General features: G+C 43.8%; 1 long non-coding RNA gene across 1 annotated transcript in view; it reads left to right on the top strand.

Annotated features, from left to right (window-relative positions):
• Window positions 1-10,331: 10,331 nt before the first annotated feature.
• Window positions 10,332-23,206, top strand: part of LOC126640354 (uncharacterized) — a 136,608-nt gene continuing 123,733 nt past the window's right edge. The window contains exon 1 of the long non-coding RNA XR_007629009.1: window positions 10,332-10,493. This is a non-coding gene — a long non-coding RNA (uncharacterized LOC126640354). The remainder of the gene's footprint in view (window positions 10,494-23,206) is intronic.

Consider the following 23,206-nt stretch of genomic DNA (forward strand, 5'->3'; position numbering starts at 1 on the left):
GTGACATAAACCTTTATTTCTCCTGTCTGTGGGAAAATGAAGTCAGGGCACTTCCAACAGGATGAGGATATGGATGCGAGGTTGAGCATAGAAATATTACGGTGATGCAGTTTTTAGACTCAGGGCCCTGGCTGCCACTGCAGCTTCTCCTGGAGACTGAATAGCTGGAGACAAAAAGCTCCTGGATCTTTTGCTCTACCCCACCTCTCCCCTTGCAGGAAGGCTCTTTCTTTCCTTTCTGTCCGGCGTGTGGATGCTGTGAGGAAGCGGAGACAGACTGTGTGGGGACCAGTGTGCTGATGCAGGTCTCAGATGGCAGGATAATTGGAACCTGCCGTGGGAGCCCAGAGTTCAGATCTTGGCTGCATCCCTGGCCCTGGAGCGTGTGGTGCTGCAGGAGACACATCCACAGTCCCACTCTGTACAGCTCTCAAGGGCAGGCTTGGCTCCTGCTTGGTGCCTGCTGCTCCCTGGTGAGGATGCAGCTCCAACTTTTCGGGATTAGCGTTCCTTGTGACAATGGAAAGGCAGTGCACATTTCCGTAGCAGATCTTGCTGCTTTTCTGGGATCTGTAAGGCTGTTCCACACATCCACATTTGATGTTGTTAGTGCCCTGCACCCCAGCCTCTCAGGTGATTCCAAGAGGGCTCACTCATCTTGTTTTCCCAAGAATATAAACTCCTGTGTGGTAGGTCCCGTTCCCAGGGCCAAACCCAGAGGTGAATAGAAGTGAGTTTAAGCAAGTTGAGATTCAGAGGCTGTCTAGATCAGTGCAGTCCTCTGCCTTACTTGAGGACCTTTCAGTTATATATCCCAACTTTTTGAGGTAGACTCTTCTGGATGCTCTGAGCCAAATTAGAAGATGTTGTATACATTGTATTCCTCTACTGCATTCATTTCCACTTCCTCCAGCTGTTTCTATACCAAAAGTTTCAAAGATATGTGATGTATGCTCTTCCCTAAAATGATTTATCTTGTTTGTTTTTGGCAACTATTTCAATTCCCTTAGATGTTGGTGTAGTGTTTGGCTGTAAAGGAGCTGAAGTTTACCATTGTCTGGAAGTGCTAATGCTGGGGCAAGGGGAAGCTTATTGTTGTAGTCAATTCATTATTATTTTAGCAAAGAATCCTTGGTGTGAGAGAGATGGTTTTTTTCAGATGGATTAAATGCTGCGTCTCAGCCATTTGTCCTCCCACACCACCTCTTTTCATCAAGAAAAACTTAAGCATCTGAAAGGAGTAAAATATTTATGAGGGTTTTGTAAAAGGCAAAAATTAGAGAAGTCTGGACTGCTTGTGTTGCAAAACACTTAAATGCTACATCAAATGTTTGGGTCTCAATTGTTCTCTTGATAGAAATTGAATTGAGAACCCAATGGCATGAAATTTATGCTTAACAAGAAAAACAACTGCTTAAATTTTCCAACTTGCATCCTAATTTTGCGTGTTTTCATTGTTGCACGTTTCATTGTTGGCCATTCTGAAGGACATTGAGATGTGATGCTCAGTCTGTTCCCTGAGATTCAGAACCTTTTCGTTTGGATACACAAGGTGCCACAACAGTTATGACCAGGAATGCTGTCTGCAATTTTAGAAGTAGAACCCAACATGTGTTACTTCAAATATTTCTCTCCAAAGTGGATATTCACTTGTGGATAGAAATCCAGAAGCACGTGGAAATTTATCTGAAAGCTAACCTTTGATAGAATGGTAATTTAATCATTTTAAATATCTGCATATCTCAATAGTTATTAAGTTAGCTGCCTTTTTCCTACTTAGACATTACATTTACCACATTTTATATACATTTTTTACTGTATCAAGAATGTCAACATGCATATAATATATTACCATAGAACACATGGTAATGAGTGGGAGATGGTAGAGAAAAATAGTCTTGGTTTCTTACTGGGGTTATATATATACACACACACACACATGTATTCAAACATCACTCTATATAAAAGAATATTCTCTGATTAAAGTCTTCCAGAGTCACAAAATAAATGTGTTTTTTTCAGATCAACCCCTGTTGCACAAGCATCAGCAGTTTCTGTAACTCCTGTAAGCTTTCACTGGTAAGATATAAACTATATGAAAGCTATGTATAACTAGATGGAAATGATTTTTTGATTGCAGTCTTTCCACCTGCCTTGCTTGAAGGCAGCCAGAAATATTAAGAAAAGAGAATTATTCTGGGCATTTCAGCTTCTTGTCACAGTGAAGAAGGTGAACAGATACAGGAAGTTGAAGTAAAAGCAAGATGAATTCAATTCTTGTGGCAGTTCTGTTCCAAGTTCAGGGCATAGATTTAAAATATTCTCTTGCCTGAACTCTTATGCTCTTTAAAAAATGCTAAAAATGATTGAACGTGCAGTAGTTTGCTCATTCAGATCCTTTGCTGTCTTAGTCCCTTTGGCATCAGGGTTCTCATTCAGGTGGTCTGTGAGTACCGAGTCTTTTGACATGCAAGAAAGTAGTAACTGGAAGGACTTCACACAGCTCTGAATGGATTTGATGTTGAAATCTCTCAGCTGTGTCCAGAAACACAGAAATAAAATCTGAAATGGGATCCAGTGTTCACCCTCAAAAGGTGCAAGACAAAAGTTCTGGTCCAAAAAAACCTATACAAAGGAAATTATAATATTTTTCTACCTGTCCAATCCTGGATCATGCACTAAAGTCATCAGTAGCCCAGGTCTCTGTATCTGCAACTGGAAAAGCAGATGAATTATCTTGAATAAAATCAGAGATAATCCAAGCTGAGATCAAAACTGATCTGAGATTAAAGGAGAGTGGGCAATTCATTGTTAGCATTTTTGAGCACCTCTTAACTTTTTGACCTGGCCATGACTGTGCTGTTTCTTCAAAAAGCAGGAAGTACAAGATAAACCTCACATGAAAACCTCTTCCTCTGCGATTTCTAACCTAATTTTGTTGACAAACCACATGTATACATTCTGACTTGGAAATGTCAAAATGTTTATTTTCAGTCAAAATGTTTCAACAGTTCAAAATAAAATAAAAAAAAAAAAAGAAAGCTCTGAACTTTTGATTCGATGAGGAGAAAAAACACTGGATGTTTGATCTTAATTTGAAATGCAAATCCTGATTTCCGGAGGTGGACATCTTGATTTTTAATTTTTGGGGTTTTAAACAGCTCTATTTATTTGATGCTTTGGTTTTTTTCTTGAGGGACAGTGCTGTCCCTCAGTGGTGCACTCTCAGATTTCTGCCAGCCTCTCAGTTTACACATCTGCTGAGTGTCGTGCAGTGCAGGTTAAACATGTCCTGTGAGGTGACCACTCGGTTCTGTGAACAGTCCCATAAATAACAGGCAGCTGAAAGGCTGGACTCGGCCTGGCTGAGCGTCTGACCAGAAACTGAAGCTTAAAAGATGCCAAAGAGTCTTAAAAACCTGCTCGTGTTTAAGCTGATCTGATTTATACGTGTTTATAAAAGCTTTAACTCTGGTTATATTTATTCACTTATTCTAGATTTACATTACCATAAATGAGATGAGGATTTGGCTTTTTTTTTTTTTTTTTTTTAAAACTTGTTTAAACAAAAACTATTCTATCTCCCTTCTGGATGGGACAGGTCACATTCTGACTTGATTAAACTGGCTGTGTTTGGATTTTGGATTGAGGGGAAGCCTACGCTTCCATGCCTGGGTGTGGGGGGTATTTTTAGCAGCCTGCCCACAGAAGGAGCCCTCTTGAGCAATAGGCTGAAGTCTGGGACAGTCAGTGCTGAGGATCCTTCCTTGGGGATCACTCTGGGAAGCTGAGTGGGGGTGATCAGTGCTGCGTGTCCCAACAGCGGCAGGGACGTGTTAATTATGGCCTTCAGCCCTAATCCTTCTGGAAGGACGTCTTTCTAGATGGGAGGAGAGGGAAGGCCTTTCCCCGCAGCAGGGACAGCCTTCAGCAAGTGAATGGTGCTGTAAACGTTTAGGAAGGAACAGGCACCGTGCCAGCAGGGTTTGTGAGTGATAGGGCACACACTCTCAGCTTTGACTGGTGCCTTCAGGAGATGCAGCCATCAACTGCTATATTGATTACTGAGCAGCAGTGTCTGCTCCTGGAGAGTTCACTTACTCCCAAGCTTTGCTTCAGCAGATGGAAAAGGATTGTTTTACCATATTCTCAATGGCGATTCAAGTCTATTTTTATCTGTCTTCTGGCTTGCCTGAAAGGAGACTGCCACCTGTTTTTTGCAGGTTGTTTTCAGCACTGCAAGCCAGATTAAAAATTGGCCTGGTTTGTGCTTTATGGAAAACAAATTTGTTGCTGTAGCACAGAATAAGGACAGGATCCAGAGGCAGTGCTGGTGTCTGGCTCTGTGTCGCTGTATGAGCTCTGTCTCCAGCCAGCTCTTCTGGGGTCACCAGGATCCCCAGCGCTGGGAGCACCGTGTGCCGCTCTTGCCTCCTGGGCTTGACAGGAGGTGCCAGAGAATGGATTGGTCGGGTTGCTTTTTGCCTGGCTCTGACTTAAATGTCTGGGAGAGGAAGGGTGATTTGGCAGAAGATCTGGACAGTTGCAATGACTTTTGGAAGCGTTCAGCTTTTTAGGAGCACAGCCTTTAACAGCAAGTTATTTTTGATCTCACTGGGGTTTAGCAGTGTCTGGTTTTAGAGTTTACCATTCTCCACTCCTTATGTTGGACTGGACTCCATCTTTCTGATTTAAATAGTTGTCCTTGCCTGAACATCTCTGCAGCATCAGCACCAAGGCAGCCCTGTGGCAGGGTGTGTTCTGCTTCAGTTTCTGTAAGTCAGAGAGGCCCAAGTTCATACCTCCTCCCACAGCCTCAGGTGGGTGTCCACCTTCTCCAGCTGCTCCTAGAGCTCCTCAATATGCCACTTGAGGAATTTAAGAACAAATAACTTTCAAAGACACTTGGGATGTTCTTGCTTGAATTAGGAGCTCTTACAGTCACCTGAGAGGTTCACAGACTGAGAGTTTGTAGACCCTTTCTCCTCTCTCGACTCTCTCACTGATTTGGTGTTACATATGACCGTATTTACAAGCACCTGACTCAGAGCTCTTTTTATTCATCACCAGGAACTCCACCAGCAGAGCTACATCAGAGCTCGGCAGTGCTGTTATTTATTCTGGCTTCTCTTGGGGTGACTTTCTGGGTGGGTTTCTTTGATTTTGATTTTTTTACTATTCAGTTGTTGGACTCTTTTCTCAATTTGTCCTTCTGGATCCACTGAAGAAATATAAGCGCTGTATATCATGGCTTTTAGGCCCTCTTGCACTAATTAACTTGTAACTTCATCTTCAGTTTTGCTAGATTTGGTGCTTATTTTACTGTAAACACCCATTTGTTCCACTGGGTAGCAGAGCTCTCTGAACATCTGGGAGTCATCATGTGTCATGAATGACATGATGTATCCTCACTGTTAGACCAGCACAATGCTCGATCTGATGGATGGAAGAAATGTGTCAGGGTGAAGATTAATGTACGCTTCGGTTTGTGACTTGTGACTCACTGGGTAAACTTTGTTCTCTCTTTGATGGGACAGATCCAAGATCTGCGTTTTTCCTCTCCCATTTTGGTCCTGGTTTATAACAACAGGAGCTTGAACTAATGAGACCAGAGCTTTTGCTGGCTGGATCAGAACCCGTCACATCTGTCTGGACCAACATGCCTAAATAAATCCTCCCTTTGTATGGCACAGCTGGCTCTCTGCTGGAGACGGTTTGATACCCTCAGGCTGGATAACCAGCAGGAATTTGGTAAGATTTGCTCCTTGGTGCGCTTTGGAAGTGCACATCGTATACAGTATCCTCTTGGAGTGTCCTCTGGCTGGAGGATTAAAGAAAAACCTGCCCTGACGAAACAAACCCATCAGTGTTTGATTTCCCCATTAAAAAGAAAGCCTGGAGTTCCAGCAGTTTGTCCCGAGACTGGCTTGAGCAAGGGTATCAGTCTGGCCTGTGGCAGCACCACCAGCAACGAGGCGAGTCAGGGCTGGGTCCATCCACCTCTCACCCAGAACAGAAGTTAGGGACTCAGAGACAGTACCAGGGCTGTGTGAAGCTGCAGAGGAGGCTTCTCCAGCTGCAGAATTCATAAATTTCTAGATAGAAACTCTGGCAACTTGAAAAGGTCACTCACTGTCTTGTTATACCCTCCTTGGGTTTTTTTCCTTTTTTGTTTTCCTTTTTTTTTTTTTTTTTTTTCAGCTTTTGTATCTTTTACCACATTTGATTTGATTTTTTAAAACATATTTCCCTTTCTAGAAATTGCATCCACTCCCCTCTCAGCCTGGTGTATCACTGTTCATTTTTACATATTTGGTGAGCAGGAAGGAAAAAACTGAGACGTTATTAGTGTCTGCTCAGGGCTGGAACTGTTGTGATGGCCATTAGAAAGGAAATGTGGCATTTTGTCTGGGAAGTTTGTCAGAAGGAGGTCAGAGACAAGTGAGCAATAATGAGGCTCTTGAAACCAGTCTGCAGGTGCAGAGCAGTAAAATGAATAGGCAGGTGCAGAGAGTGAGTTTTTAATCAGTCTTGGCAGGGACCTCACTCAGGGGCTGCCCTGTTTGGCTTCTGTGCAGAGGAGGAAATTCAGTGGCAATGGACTCAAATGCAAACTGCAGCTCACACTGTGGAAGGTTCAGGGGGGTTCCTGTTTTATTTTCTGTGCTCTGCAGTCCTGCAAAGCTGAAGGCTTATTCCTTGTAGAGGGGATGAGTATGACTCCTTGTCCTTCTGGGGATAGCTGGCTCTAATCTAGAGATGAATGCATTCTCCATAAATACTGCAACTTAAAAACCCTACATTTTCAGAGAAATTTGCTTTAGCAACAGTTGTGATTTATTTTGGATTCCTTACCAGGAAATATTGGAGCAGGTGAATCATAGAACCATCTTGGGTTGGAAGGGACCTTAAAGATCATCTAGTTCCAACCCCACTGCCATGGGCAGGGACAACCTGTAACATCACCAAATGTCAGTGGTTTGTGTAATAAGGGTATATCAAATTATGACAAAAAGTGAAAATATTGGTATCTTCTGTGGTCTGGGAAAAGGGAAGGGGAAATGAGTAGACAGCAAGAAAAGATTGTGTCATGGTATGGGAGATACAAGGGAACAAAGCATACAGCTGATCCAGAACTGCATTTTCTGCAGGGCATTGTTGTGTCTGAGGATGCACCTCTGATTCCCAAGCCAGAGCAAGGAATACTTCTTCCTGACCTCCCCCGCAGGGTTATCCCACCACTCCAGCCTTTCCTCTGAAAAATGTTAACTCTCCCTCTCCCCTCTCAACTGCCTCTTTTACCCTGGGTCAAATGCCAGTGTCAAACAAAGAAAAGTTTCTTTTGAACCCAGGGCAATGAGAAAATGAAGATTAGCTCAAACCATAAGCTCACTTGCCAAAGAATCAGGCCATGCTTAAAAAAAGCTGTGCCTATAGCTTTTATTCTGGGCCAAAACTAACCATCCCAGGTCTATGGCTAAATTTCAGCGACCACAGTCCAGACATGGTGGCTGTGGTGAACGTTGAGACAATAACTACTTTTAGCTATTACCAATCCCAAAAATGGAATTAGTGACCACTCATTTCAAGACAACTGCAAGTCACCTGTGGGGAATTTGTTAGGAGAAATATGATGAATTGTCCTATCTCTTTATTCAGCCCAGTCTCCTCAGCACTTCTCAGTCTGCTGCCTTCAAGCACCAAACCTGGAGCCTCAGCTGCTGCAGCAAGTTGTGTTTGTTGTCCTGAAGGACCAGAGGCAAGGCCTGCAAAGGACAGTGTGCAAAAATCTGTGCAGATACCACAGCCACAAAGCCCCTCTGTGGATGCTCTCCCTTTCCATCAGTTTTTAACGTGAGCCCACAAGTATTTGTTAATGAAGCTTTGTAGTTCAGCTGTTCACAACTCCACTACTCAGTGACCTGAGAACACCATGGCTTTTAAACCAGAGCTTTTTCCTTCCTCATGCACTTGTGGATGCACCTTCAGCATCCTGCAAAGATGGGCATCATGATGGCTTGCATGTCCTGTTACTTTCACTCATCCAAGCGGTGATTCTTTCTTGCCTCAGGGAATGTCTGGGGTTGAACCCCCCCAACCGGCTGTGGAGCAGCACCCAGGACCCAAGACGTTCCCAGTGGCTACGAGACCGCCTTACCTGGCAACCTGTCAGGCTCTGGGGTGTGAACTGTCTGTTGGCTCTGTTCAGCTTTGAGGAGGGCCTGCTGCAAGCTGGGGCAGACCCCAGCGTGGCTATCTGATCACAGAGCTCATCTGCAGCTCTACACCCTTCCACGTGGGCACGGCGCTCACCGCATCCCCGCGCCGGGGATTCTTGGAGCTGCCGCGCGTCGCTCTCGGCGGCAGGTCCTTCAGACCCCCTACATCTTCGAGCCCAAAGGGCCCTGCAGGAGCCTTCTGTGTGGTCTTGCCTCTATGACATTGTTGGTAGGGGTTGTGCTTGTCCTGCCGGCTTGTTTGCAGTGAGAGCTGTGTGGTCTTCGAAGGGCTCTTTGAAGTTAGTGCGGAGTCACGAGGACACAGTTAAGATGAGCTCAGGAAGGCTGATTCCAGGTGAAGCTGGAACACGGTCCTGGTGCTTGCTGCACGTCCTGTGCACAAAAGGCACAATAGCAGCGAAACATTACAGCCATGCCTGACAAACAGTGTGTGAAAATGCTTTAGCTGAGATTACATTTCTGTTAGCAAGCACCTCTTAGAGGCAGAGCTGTAAAAGCTTGAACTACCTACCCCTGAACTATACCAGGTTTGCTTGTGCTTGCTGTGCTTTTGGGGGAAGCAGAGGAGTGTGAATATCCAGGAAAGGTGGAATCTGCAGTCTTTGACTAGTTTTCATTTCTCCACATTCACACATTTTGAGATCCATACACTGCTCCAGAATCTGTGGCATCTTGTGGGAAAGCTACTCATCTTTTTCATGTCAGTGTTTAGTATTAGGTGAGGATGTCAGCAGAACAGTGGGCCAGGAATTTGGAGGTGCTCACACTAAGATTATGGGAGTTACAGAAATGTTAAATACTTTGGTTGTATAATTTTTGTCTTGCTGTGAATCATCAGTCATATCAGTGCTCAGTTTAAGTACCTAGGAAACAATAACCATTCTTCAAAAGAAAACTTCCAGTAAGATCAATGTGGGATGGGTTCTTAACCTGCTCTCAAGGCCAGGTTGGAGGGGGCTTTGAGCACCCTGGTCTAGAGAAAGGTGTCTCTGCCTGTGGCAGGGGGCTTGGAACTGGATGGTCTTTGACATCCCCTCCAACCCAAACCATTCTGTAATTCTGTGAATTATCTCTACTGCTCTGATACTGTATCATTCCTCACAGACCCCATTGGATCAAAATAAAATAATGGCCAGTCTTCGCAAGCGAAGATCCAGGGAAGGTCTTTACACCTTCCAGCCTGCACATTGGATTTTTTAGGTGAGACACAGTGTGCGCGGAACTGAGCCCACCCTTTAATCCTAAGGTTCATCTGCCGGGGCCAAGCGAGCTTGGACGGTGGCAGCGAGGTCCTTAGGACGTAGATGGGTTGCCTTTTTAAGGGCTAACGAGCTCCATCTGCCCGGGAGTGGCCCTGACCGGGAATCGAACCCGAGGCCCGGGATCAAAATAGTTCTTTGGGAAACTTAAAAGAAGGTAAATTGGGATGTCTGAAGAAGGGGGAGGCAGAAGCTGTTTGATAGCAGGGTTTGACGATAACAGCATTCCAAGAATAATGTTGTAAGGATGCTGGTCCTGCAGTTTTAGGCAGAGAAGTACTTTTTGGAATGATGATAAATTGGGATAGTTTGGCACACTTTCTGTGGACAAGCAAAAGGAAAAAGTTAGCAGTGGCTCTTGAACTTTGCTGCTGTACAGCTTGGTTACAAGCCCCTTCTGTAGCTACCCCATGTGGATTTAGGAGGGCTGGTTGAAAATACACAGCTGAGACTCCGTGGAATTTCTGATCAGTGTTTTTGAGGATAATGTGACGAGTCTGTGGGAGATGGCCCTTCCTATGAACAGGAACATGCAACGTTTTCCTCGATTCTCCAGTTTTCCTGATAATCCCCCTGTAAAGGCTGCCTCTCTTGCCACACTGTAAAGGGCACGAGTGTGGAAAGTAATTTGTTTTCTTCATAAGTGCAAAGTGCAAAGTTCTATTATAGATTGCTTTGTAAGGCAACTCTAAGAAATGACAGCAAGTATTAATAAACCTTGCTTAATTGATATTAGCATAAACTTAAAGCCAAATAATATCAATATAAGTTCTGGAACAGTTCCATTGCATCCTCTTCACATCTCTGTTTATCTGTTCCAGGTGATCTCAGGAGAATGCTCAGGGGGAATTCAGGGATGAGAAATTTGATGGTTGCAGTTCTATAGTCTTTATCAGACCATCAAGGCTGGAATGGAAAGATAGCAGTTATCATCTCCAAGAGTTCTGTCATCTTGATCAACCTTCAAGAGAAAATCATTGCAAGACAGCCTCTGGTAAGTCTGTGAATTAATTCAGGTCTGGGGGATGTTACATCGTTTGTGTTGTGTTAACACCCGCGAGCTTTAGTCACGGATCAGGAATTTTCTGTGATAAACACTCTAAGAAAACAGAATGAAAAGAAAGGGTTTTCTCCCAGAAACAAACAAACCAACCAACCCAAAAGGGTGGGGTGTTATCTAGCCCACTTCTCACGCGAGTTTGCGCATAGTGTGATCACTGTAAGCTCATATGATGCGGAGAGTGCACCTCATCTTTACAGGGAGCTGGAGGCTCTGAACGTTGGGATAATCCCAGGTTTTTCCCGTGAAACAGAAGTCTTGGAGAATGTGCATGTCAGCATGTGGTGGTCTAGGTGGTCTGATTAGGAGAGGAACAATCACTGGGACTACAGGTGATCGGTCACGAGGAATGTCTGTCTTTACCCTCCTTTCCTGACAACCTGTGCTGTTCTGTGATAAATACTCCTTGTGGACCCCAGAGCAATCAGCATTAATCTGTAGATTTAACTCATTCACAACTCTTTATCTAATTTAGTGGGAAGAGATTGTTAAGTTATGTGGAAGAGGAGTACTGCTGTGTTTCTGTGGACCTCACAGCCCTGACCATTAGTGTTGTAGTGGAGCGCTTGTGGAAATCCAGCCTCAGCTGCAGAGTTCAGAGCTGAGCTGCTGCCTCTCTGTCCCTGGTTGTGTAAAACAGCACATGAGCTAATCCAAGCTGTGGGCAGCAAGAGCAGAGAGGGCAGAGGCAGGTCAAAGGCTGAGCTGTGCTCAGGCATTACCTGGGAGCGTGCAGTCCATCCCCCGTGCCAGCCATCCCAAACAGATGCTGCTGCGGGCGGCGCTGCCCACGTGGGCAGCGAGCGTGCTATGCCGGGTTCTGCACATCTGCTCCAGGTCTGGAGCGTTATTTCTCCCTGGGAGCCTGCCTTGGGACTTCAGAAGCGCATCCTCAGCTCCAGCCAAGGGCTGTCTTTGTTCCATGAGGCTACCCCAGCTGGAACCTGTTGCTGGTTGACACAGTCGGATCTTATATTGAGACTCTTATATTCTTTGGCATATTACACTGCGTTTACATCTTTTAATTCACCCCAGTAGACAGATGGGTTATTTTAAGAACCATGTGTAAGAGCTTTCATTAAAACCATTACAGGACACCAGATGGGGATGCAGAATTGACAGCAGCGGGGCTTCCTGCTACCATATTGGACTTGGAAAATATTCCCAATGCTTAGCTCTTTTTTCCTGCCCTGTGGGGATCCAAACATTTCTGGGTCTGAGTTATATTTCTGTGAACCCATTGTCTTTTTTTTTTTTTTTTAGCCAAGCAGAGTGAAATGTCTCTGAATTTCTTCATCTGGGTTTTCCAGGTCACATAATTTCTGAATTACACTTGGCATGGCAAATAGGATTTTGGTCGGAGTGTTTTATGATAAAGAAATATCAAATGAAATGGAAAAGAGAGGTTAACTTGTAAGTTTTGCCTTTAAGTAAACAAACAAGAAAGGAATTGACTGAGAATTTTCAGTAAATTAATAGACAAGGCTCATTAAGTAGCAGAATCACAGAGATGTTCTCATGAATACCTTAGTAGACTGGGTCTGGAGAGAGTGACAGTGGTCTTAAATAAATAAATGACAGAGGGATATGTTCCAAAAAGCAGCAGATTAGTGGATCTAGTAAATCTTGGCCTGTTTGACTTAGATGTATTTAAAAATCTCTGATGTGTAGAGTTTGGGCTGGAAGTCTTGACAACTAGATTGTCATGTCAGCTGTTCCTCTGGTCACAGCAATTACTGAAAGCCAAAGTCTTTGTGACAGTAGTTGTGGGGTTTTTAATGTATGAGTCTGCCTTAGTGAATTTTTGTCAGGTGTCAGTCTCTCCTGCAGGTAAAAACACAATGCTTTGCTTTGGTGTTATCAAAGGATCAAATGTAACGTCTTTCTTTGAAATTATTTTTATATGAAAAACGACCTAAACTATAAAAGGTTTCCAGAAGGGTTAAGTAAGCTGAAAGGAAACTAAAGAATAGTCGAGGCTATGAACATTAATTTATTTTAACATTTTTTGTGAGTGAAAAAAATACTGTGTTTTGGTTCGACATCTGAAGCCCAAAGATCTGTTCTAGCCCAAAGATAGTATAGGTGCAGTTTCCTATAGCTAAAAATATTTGCTTGTGATTTTTTCATAATGTCATAATATAATGCTCCATTGCAACTTATTTTATCTGGCTAATTGTTGGATAATACACCACTTGTTTATATTGAATTTTGTGAATTTTATCTGAGAAGAGAAAAGTTAATTCTTTCTACTTAGTATCCCTGTCAAAACCCAAATTTGAGTAGTTCACCATTCAGTAGAACTGGAATTCTGTAACACGTTTTTAGCTGAAATTCTGTTCTTAAAATAGGGAGAAAATACTGACATTCTTAAAACCAAAATATCCCCCTTTTTTGTTGGTATGACTGAAAAGTAATTAATTTTTAATCCTGTTACTATTAAACTGTATTTAGGGGCATCCTGTGTCTTAAGGGAGCTTGAGGGTCTGATCAACTCTTAAGTGTGGTTTGCTGACTCATCTTTCCTCTGCGTACCCACCCCCTGCTGATCCGTGTGGTACCTGACGTCACAGTTAACCACCTGTACCTTCATGGCATGCAGAGTGCTCTGTGGATTCCAGAATATTTAAATTTCCTAAATCAGTGGACTTCTGGATTTTAGTTTTGAAGGAAAATCTCTGAATTCATTTCTGAATTCCAACTCAGAACTGTGCAACTTTCCCTAAAGACAAATCGCCAGCTCCAGCAGTCACCTGTTTTGCCCTTCAGACTGCTTTTATAGCTCTAGGTTCTCTTTCCTTGCTACATTATCTGAAATTCCTGTCTTCAGGCTAATGCTGGCCGTGTGGCAGGGGAGTCCCAGCTGCTGCCTCCACAGGAGCACATCAGTGGAGCTCCTGACCCGCTGGCGTGAGCGCTGTAAACGCGTCCGGCACGCGGCCTTCCCTCCCAGTGAGCTTTGCCATTCGCTAATTTAGCCCTGCTCCGAGTTCTCTCCCGTGTTTGCCTTTTTCTGTAATTTCTTCATGTGAAGCCTGTGTGGGCTGGCTCCTCGTTCCCGTGCAGTGTGATCTTCTAATCCAGCAGTTTCACCTCTGGCTTTGGGCATAAATCACGGAGAAGTCTCACAGGTTCCATGGAAGGCAGGAGGAACAGAGCTGATATTGAGTTAATGCTATCAAGCTGCCTCAAGTGAGAGGAGAGATTGATAAGAGAAAGCACTGTATTTATAGTTTCTGGCATATAGCACAGCACAAGTCCTATTTAAATTCTTCAGAAATTAGGATCAGATGACTTAGGAACTTCTGGCATATTTGAATCTTAAGTGGTTACAGATAGTTTTGCTCAGAGTTTCCTTCAGTTGTTATGTGTGCTGCTTCTTCCTGTTCATTTAAGACAGGGTGGGAGAATTTACAAATCCTTGGGAGAAGTGAAAAAATCCTACTCACACTGAGGCTGAATGGCAGCAGGGACACAGATCCTACCTGAGATTCTACTTACATGGTTGCCTTTTTTCTGTGTGTGTGTGTGCAGAGAGATTTAATTTGCTTGTGTTCAGTCTGATTTGCCTTTAGTTCCCAAATATTAAGCCTGACCTTGCTGCCATATATGATGTGGGCATGGTAGATGTCTACTCAGATAAAGGGTCAACTTAACCCTTTAAAACAAAATTAACGTAGTTTTTGTCTTCAGGAATGGGTTGTGATGGGAATGAATGGAATGAATAGTTTGCAAAGAGTAGAGAAAATGAAAAAAAATGTACGAAAAAATATCCTTGTAGAAAATGTCAGGCATTGCCGTCGTCAGAGTGCCGTGAAAGGTGTGATGCAAAGACTGCCAGTGGGTAACTGAGTGCCCAGGCACAAAGTGGAGGAGAGCAGGTGGCAGTGAGGTCCCATGAGGGTAGAAAAGGTGTTTTTCCTCATGGACTGCCATGATAATGAGGCAGTGGTCAGGCCCACCCGCTCCACCACAGTGAGAACAGCTCAGAGTGTTTCCTCCCTTTTTTTGTTTGGATTGCCTGGGGCTGTGCTGGGAGCTCAGCCTGTGCCCTGATGGATTTTGGGCATGAAACCTGTTTCCCTCTGTTCTGTGCCCACCCAGCAGCAGCTGGACTGTGCCCAGCCTGCCTTCCCAGGGGCTGCAGAGTAATGCCGTGTGCTCTGCCAGCTTCTCAGTCTCCCTGGAGTCTCTGGAGTCCTGAGGGACTAATAAGTCATGGGGATGGTTGGAGTTGACAGGGACCTGGGGGTTTATTGCTGTAATCCCCTGGCAGTGTCTTTCGCCCTTGGGGCAGGACAAGTAGGAGTTTCTCCCACAGCAAGAGTCAGAATTCTTCTCCTACGGGAAACACCCAGGCCAAGAGGGCTCTATCCAAGCTAGTCCTTTTAGAAACGCACATGTAGTGTTTTTTAAAGAAGTCTTTAAGCTAAGTAAGAAAGAGGTCTGGTAAATGGATTTCTCACTTGCAGGCTCTCAGAGCTGTCTCATTAGCATGGCCACTGATTGAAAGATCAGATGCAAATGCAAATAAAATAAACAAGTGAACAGATCTTTGCATTTAGAAATAACGAAGTTGGGGAAATCCCCTTCTACCCTTAATCATCAACCCTAGAAGATTTTGAGGCTGATTCTCCTTGACGTTGAGTCAGTGTTACCTTGACACAAAGACAGAAGGGAAAGTTGTGTTGTGAGGGTGTTTTATATCCATTTTGAGCTGCTATGACTGATGATGAATAACTACAGAGCCAGGGTGTCTTGCTCTATTTTATGGAAGCATTGATCTCGTTCTCTTAAAAGTTAATTATTAACATGATTAATTTTACTCTGTTACTCATGTTACTCAATTGCTTTTTCTGTAGGTGCAGCCTTTATGTTATGATGAAATTAGGAATAAATATATTGCATTATATCTAAATGTTGCATCTTACACGGTTTCAAAGAAAACTTGACTGTCCTGATGGAAACCAACTCCATCCTCAGCAAGGCTTCAGCAAGATCCACAGTATCTTTGTCATTATTATCTCACTGAAGGGTGTTTTCTGGTGTGACTGAGAAAATGTTCAGAGTGAAACAGTCTATAGAGGAGAGGGAGCCTTTTCTCAGGCACTGAAGTGCAGGTGGGTACACAGTGTCCTGAAGATTGTCAGAACTGGAGGATGAAGTTCTTTGTATCAGCAATGTGTGCTGTCATTCAGATTCCCAGTTAAGACTTAGTTTGGGAATTTTCTGATTTCTGGTTGTTCAATTCTATGCATTCAGGTCTGTTTAATCAATATATGCTACAGGTAACACTGTCAAGAGACCCAAGCCATGTAGGACTGAAGTCACCTGCAGACCATAAGCTGCCTCAGGGCTAAATCCTGTTCCTCTTCTTGGTGACTTGGACTGTGACAACCCATATCCTTCCTGCTCCGGTTCGTAATCCCTGTTGAAAGTTGTGGGGGCACAGTGGCCAAATCATACTCAGTAAATACACTTGAAAGTTCCTAAATGCCATATGGACATCTGAAGGAGTCATCTGTGTTCAACACATTCCTTCAGCTTCTTTTAACAAGAATATTAATCTAATTCATGTTAGAGCACAGTGAAAGTTATTTGGCTTTCTCGTCAGCATGTGTGCATAAATGTGTGTATAATTCACAGCAGAAATGCAGCTCATTTACAATATACGTTAAAATGCATAGAACTAGTAACTTGTTTTCATATTCAAACTGTCATGCACAAAATACCAAGTTTTGTGTGTATCTGTGGTGTGTGAGTGTGTCTGTGCATTTTTCCTGGGAGGTTGTGCCTCAATGTTTATGGCGTTGGGGGGGTTGGATGGAACACCCGTGGAATGCAGCCAGCGGTGCTGACGCAGGCTCCAGGCTCATCCTATAAACATTTACCCTTCTGAGGAACCTCAGTCACGTACAAACGTTGGGCCAGAAGGGACCTCTGGGGTCACTGATCCCAGCCCTGCGGTGTGACAGGCGTAAGGCCCATCGCTCCTCTCATAAAATGGCCAAACCTTAATTAAAGCTTTCCCAGTTTTCACCTGCCTTCCCTGCTCCTGGAAAGCTACTCCGTTGCCTTCTTCAGCTGATAGTTAAATAGTCTTCCCTCATTTTCATCCTCAGGTTAGTCATGGGCTGTTTCTACCGATTTGCTCTTATGTCAGTATTGTAAGTACTTCTTCTTCCTCCCTGCTGTTTACTCAGTAAGTTATTGATGTGCATTTGCAGCTCTGGGTCCTTGGGGGTTGATGTCCACGTGTATTTTACTTAAGTACAGATAAACAGGCAGAATGATTTTACAAGCCAGACCTGTCACAGAGAATAAAACAAAGCAGGACCCCGAAGTAAATGAGTCTGAGGTTGATAAAGGCTGTCTTTGAAACAGTTGTCCTTCAGTGGGCAGCTGTTTCTGGGCAGTGGCAGCCATCTGGCTTTGGTGATTTATACCAGGACAAGTCTCCTGCTCCCATAAAACATAGGGTGCCACAGTCCAGTACGGATCTGTTCATGGTGAAAGAGGATGTCTGAGTCTATTCCCTATTTTCCTAGCAGTAAATTACATGCAGGCTGGCAGAGCCGTTCATTTCCACTTCGGTATTCTTCACTCCAGATGTGCCACGCTGGTATTCAGCCTCAGCTAGGCCACTTTGCAAAGATGATTTATCTTCCTTTATGACGCTGCCATGTCTGTATCTTCTAGAACTGAGGCAGGTAGGGTTTGGGAAGGTAATTTAAGGTCAAACAAGTTTACTGGGAGTGAGATGGAATGGGCTGTGGAAGAGCAGGACTCTGTTCCCCTGTGCGGTCACTCACAGGCAGCGCCCCACAGACCCCCGGACAAGGAGGGAAGGAAGGCAGACACTGTGATCCATCTGAATTGGCCATTTGATGTCTCCATCCCCTCTCTGAGGGTTGCGGTGATGGGAGAACATCAGGATGAGAGCTGCTAAAACTCTCTCTGAGGGCTCTGAGGTGTTACAGACAGTGGAGTAGAAGCTGCCATGGGAGATCAAGTACACGTTAAAATCACATCAACCCACAGACTTAGCAAGGACACCAGCAACTGAATAGGACCTGTTTTTGAGGATGCTCTTAATAAAGGTGTCTTGATTTGCCCTTTTCCAGCTTGGCTCTAATACCTGGATAGATGAAGGCTTATTCTGAAAGACTGCTGCTCTAGCATAGTTGGCATGAAATAACTCAGTATTAAAGAGAAGAAAATCCAAATAAACCAAATAATTTTAAACTGAGCTGGAAAATAACACAGAGAAGCTGGTTTGCTGTAAAAGGATCGAGGAAAGAAACTTCCTAAAAGCTATCTTTGGGTTCCCCAGAGTAAATCATGACTAGAACTCAAAAAGTGGTGGTAGAGCAGTACTGAAGGTGGCATTTTAGACAGCACTGCAATACACTTGAAATAACCCCATAATAAATGAAATAGGATTTTCATAAGAATGCTGGCATTGCAAACCTGCTCTAGTAGAAAGTTGTAGCTCTAGTAGAAAGTTGTTGGCAGCCTCATCCTGCCATGCCAGGTGATTTGTGCAGCAACTTGTTAACAGCAGTTAAGCAATGAAATCAGGTGCCCTTCCCTGAGGCTACAGATGATTCACGGAGTTACAGAAGCGAGACTGGGAGCAGAGTGGATACACAGGGTGAGGAAAGGAGATGGGAGACGCTGGGGTGGACAGTCAGCGCTGAGCCCAGAGATTGTGTGGTGATGTTTTTGTTTAAGCAGAACGTAACTAGTGGTAACTGGAGGATAAAGGCTCAGGATCCCCTGTCAGGAGTTGTTTGGGCAGCTGTCAGTTGGGAGTAGCTCAGGGGATGGGTATCAGTGGAGCTGCACTGACATAATGCTTTGTGCAGTTGGAAGGAGGCCCCAGACCTGTTCCCTTCCTGGTTCCCTGGTCTCTAAACGGAGCCTCCTCTGTCAGTCATCTGCAGCTTCCCAGTATTCATAGATTAAGTCACCTGAATAAAATTCAGTTATGTCACCATAAGTGTTGGTAGTATTCACAAGGGTTTATCTGACTTGTTCTTACACACAGCTACATAACACAGACAGCGTGCACTTCATTTTCCTCCACATGCTTACATGGTCTGTGCCTCTCTGGCAGATCATGCAGAGGAAGTGAAATGAGACCTCTTTTGTAGCTTCCCAGCGTAACATTAAATTATGGGATATTTTAAACCTATAGTGCAGTCATGCTGCATTGACTGGTTGTGACACACTGTGTAAATGCAGCCCCAGTGCCACTCTGGCAGCAATCCCTGATATGATCAACCAACCAAACCAGCCTCAGGCAGTGGAGTAGGAAGATGGAGGCTGGAGGTGAACATGGGCCTGAATTTTCCAGGTGGATGCCTGAAGCTGCTCCTCCAAGGACATCTTCATTCATTTAAGGATTCAGAGTGTGAAGTGTCTGTGTTCCTTCTTTGGGGATTTCTTCTTGCTTTTGATAGCACATTTGTCCATCATATCTTGTCCAACCATATAATTTCTTAGACAAGTTTCAATTCCTACATACTGAAAGGAGAAATCCATATAAGGCAATAATTATTAATATTTTTAGTCATTCAGTATGTAACATTCATGCTCCTGAGTCCATGTTCATCACTGCATGTAGGCTTAGATTCTGATAACCTTCCATTGATTTGAGTGTTGAATTGCATACCAAAATACGAACCAAGAACCTTAACATTAAACCTTCAACGTTTCCTGAAAGCTCAATAAAAATAAGTTCCAGTATTTGCCAGGAAAAGTGTATTTGAGAGAAAATTATGAAGTTATCTTAATACCCTTACACTAGACCTGTGAAGTAGCATGTCTTTTAGCTAAAACATCGTCAAACAGATCTTCATCGCCGAGGTTTTGCTCTCTGATATGAATTAATAGTTTGTACAGTGGTTTCAGAGGTTTCTGTCTTCATCTTTGAGTTCTTTGTACCAGTTTCACATCCCAGCCCTGTGTTCTCCTTGGATCACTGTCAGCCCCAATTCATCAGGCATTCACTGAAGCTGAGCACTAAGAAGCAAGGACTGGAATCCAAGCTGCTGATCCAATGGGCAGATGTATGGAAAACTATTAACAAGGGGGAATTTATCTTTACAAGTAATGGGAACAGCATTCTTTTTCATTCAAATTTACACAACAGGTCTTTAGGCTAAAAGTAAAAGGACTGTTGCCTACAGGTACTGGCAATATATATTACTCTCTCTGCAAATGATACTTTTATTATAAATAAATAACCTGCTTTGCAATACTGTGACTTCATTCAGCTCTTATTCTTTAACATAATTGAAGATCGAATACCTCATACAGCACTTACAGAGTCACCTCTTTTTTTTTTTTTTTTTTTACTTAACTGTATTTTGATCTGTGGGTATTATGTAGGTATATTATACATATGAGCTGCAATGTTCATGGAGCCTCCAGGCTCTCATTCAAAGCAGCTGACAGCAGCTCAGTGCTCTCCTCAGAGCAGGAAAGCTCCTGCAGGCTTTTGGAACAGCTTTCCCTCTACAGATTCCCTATCCAGAAGAAGATACTGTACTTTGGTTTTTCATTGGTAAGGTGATTTTGAGAATGGTTTCACATCCAAAGTGCCTTTGCAAACCACGCTTGGAAGTTTTAAATATATTTCTTTGTACCTGTAGCTCTAAATTAAACCAGAATCTTTTTTTTTTTTCCTAATTACCATGATCTAGTAGTGCAACAGTTGAGCCACTGACAAGTGATTCAAATCTGCACATCAGTGGCAATTCTGAGTAGGGTCTGTGTTATTCATGCTGTAATTAAAGGGATAAGAAAAACCTCTGCTGATGAGTGTCCCTCAGTCAGAACAGGGACTTCAGAACTTCATAACTGGACAAAACAGCGAATCATCATGAGAAATATTACTGGTGGCAAGGCTGGTTCATTTATCAACTCCAGGTCACCAAGCCCCATCATAAGAAAATCTGGATCTACTTTCCCGTGGTAAAACACAGCAGGAAGTAATTTTTGAATATTTTCTAAAATATGTCTACAAGTTAGGGTGTGATGCTATGTGGATAATGCTCAGCAAAAGGGATACAGCTGGCTCTCTGTACCTTGCAGTGGATTAAAAACTGAGTCACTACCATGGAGAGGTCACTCCAGTGCTCTGAAAATGGGTTGGGGTTTAACATCAGTTATCCAGATGTATCTATAATATCCAGTTTATCATTCATAACTTTATGCAACAAAATGACCATATTGAAGTAGACATGATGTGAAATTAGAGCCAGTGGGAGACTCTTCCAAAGGACAATAGGAGTTCTGCTTTTGTTTCAGCAGGACTGAAATATATCCCATTTCTTATAAGAAAGAGCAGCAAATAGTATTTATTATCCTTTTGATATGGAGCCATTACTGGAAGCCATTATCATCACATTTCAGGTTACTTAATCAGCCCTGTGAACTGATAACCCACATAAATAATTGCCTCACCGCTGCCAGCGGTGCTCTTGGCACACCATGAAAATAACATTAGTCCTGACGAATTAAACCACAATAAGATTTTAAATGACAGATTAAAAGCTTTCTTTAGGTACCTTGAGTACTTCCAAACTGAGCAAACAGGAGGAGACCTACCATTTTGCAGGCATGTGGTCGAGGTGAGCCACGGCTGAGCTCCCTGATGGCACAGAAACCAGGGGCATGTGTCCAAACATGCCAGGCAAGTGCAGATGATGAAAAAGAAAGATTAACTGCTGCAGAGCTACCTGCTCTTCAGAGCATTCCAGCTATCAGGCACACCCCAGCCCATTCTGTAACGCCACAGGACTTGAGGCAGGGACTCCATTATCTGTTTGGCTCCTTCCCGTTCCTGCGCGGAGCATCCGCGGCGTTGTGCAAGATGTTCGTGTTTCATCAGTGTCCTTTGCTTTTGTGGTAGTTTCTTTTGGTGTGAACCTTTCCCTCTCATCTCCTTGATGTTAGAAATGTCCATTATAGCCATAGCTCAGGCAGAATGGCTGGTCCCATTACTTTTTGGTATTGCATTACCTGGTTGTCCTTGTCTGGGTGTGTGCTTGTGGCTGGCCTCTCACTGCTACAGTGGAGAGAAAACTTCTGTCCTGATTGAAGTTCTGCTGCATCCGTATTTCATCTCAAATTACAAAGGAAATCAGGAGACACCAGCTTGCCTGGTGCTTCCAAAACCTGTGCATGGACAAAAGCTGTAAGACATTTCATGATATTTATACATAAGGCAGCCAAGGGAAAGGATCTCCAGCCAGATGGGCACAAAGTCATGCCAGGAGAGGCTGCTGCTCCGTATTTGAACAGCCTGGGCTGAGCTCACTGAGGGGTGGCCCAGCTGTGTCACCTGGAGGAGCTCAAGAGGCACATTTGCTCTCGCAGCAGAAGGTCAGGTTCCCTGTGGACAGGCAGCCAGGCAGGGAGGCTGCCTTGGAACTCTGCCTACACCACTCAGGTCCCAAAAGCCGTAAGAATGAAAACCACAAAATGGTTTGGATTGAAAAGGACCTTAAAGACCAACCATTTCCAAACCCCCTGCCGTGGGCAGAAACACCTTCCACTAGACCAGGTCGTTTCAAGCCCTGTCCAACCTTGAACACTTCCAGGGATAGGGCAGCCACAGCTTCTCTGGGCAACCCATTCCAGTGCCTCACCACCCTCTGAATAAAGAAGTTCTTCCTATTATCTGATCTAAACCTGCCCTCTGTAAGTTTATAGCCATTCTCCCTTGCCCTATCACTATGTGTCCTTGTAAAAAGTCCCTCTCCAGTTCTCTCGAGGGCCTCCTATAAGAGAAGTTCTTGGAAATTTCAAATTGGAGGTGTCATAATATTTTTGTCCCCACTTTTTATTTAAAACAAAAATCTAGTCACCAGTTCCATCTTGTCTCAGTCCTATTTCTGTTATACAGTAATCTCTTGTATGCTATCTCACCATCCTTTGTGTGTTGCAGCCCAGGTGTTTCAACCCTTTATTTATGAGGTTTTTCTCATATATCGTGTGGGAAAGAGAAGAAACACTTGATAGTTTGGGAGATGAGATCTGGCCAGGGATCTCAGACCCACAAATGGAATGAGGAAGGAGTTCCTTGAACTGAAGTGCTCTGCAGGGAAAAGTGGTTTCATACTTGACTCAAATGGAAAGTTTTCATTTAAGCTTCATCACTTTTCTTTTGAAACACTGGGTGGGAGGTTCAACAGGAAAATAATTTCTCTCTGAAAAATGTTTGGCTGGACCTACTCGTTGAAATCTGTGTTGCTGCAGTGAGTTGAACTCTCTCGGTGTGTCCAGGCACTGCCTGTGCTGGCAAGTGAGGAATCAGCGCTCAGAGCAGGTACCTGAGCCTCAGCAGGCAGTTGCTCCCGGTCATCTTAAGGATTTACCTCTAGATGTCACTCATGAACCCTCCTCTTATTCGAGGGATTTAAATCAGCAGTCAGGATACCTCTGACACAGCAGCCCTTCAGTCACTCCGCTTGGTTACTGAACTGTTTGTTTTCTGTGCTCCTTTTCCGCACTGCTGGAGCCAGAGAAAGGCTGAAGGCAGAGAGGACACTTCTTCAGAGGTGCCTTAGCTCACACAGCAAATTAAAGTGTTGGTTAAAATAAAGAAGAAATTAACCTCAGTCAAAATAAATAAA

Source organism: Myiozetetes cayanensis, unplaced genomic scaffold, assembly GCF_022539395.1.
Source record: "Myiozetetes cayanensis isolate MyiCay16 unplaced genomic scaffold, myiCay2020 scf2-11, whole genome shotgun sequence".
NCBI lineage: Eukaryota > Metazoa > Chordata > Aves > Passeriformes > Tyrannidae > Myiozetetes > Myiozetetes cayanensis.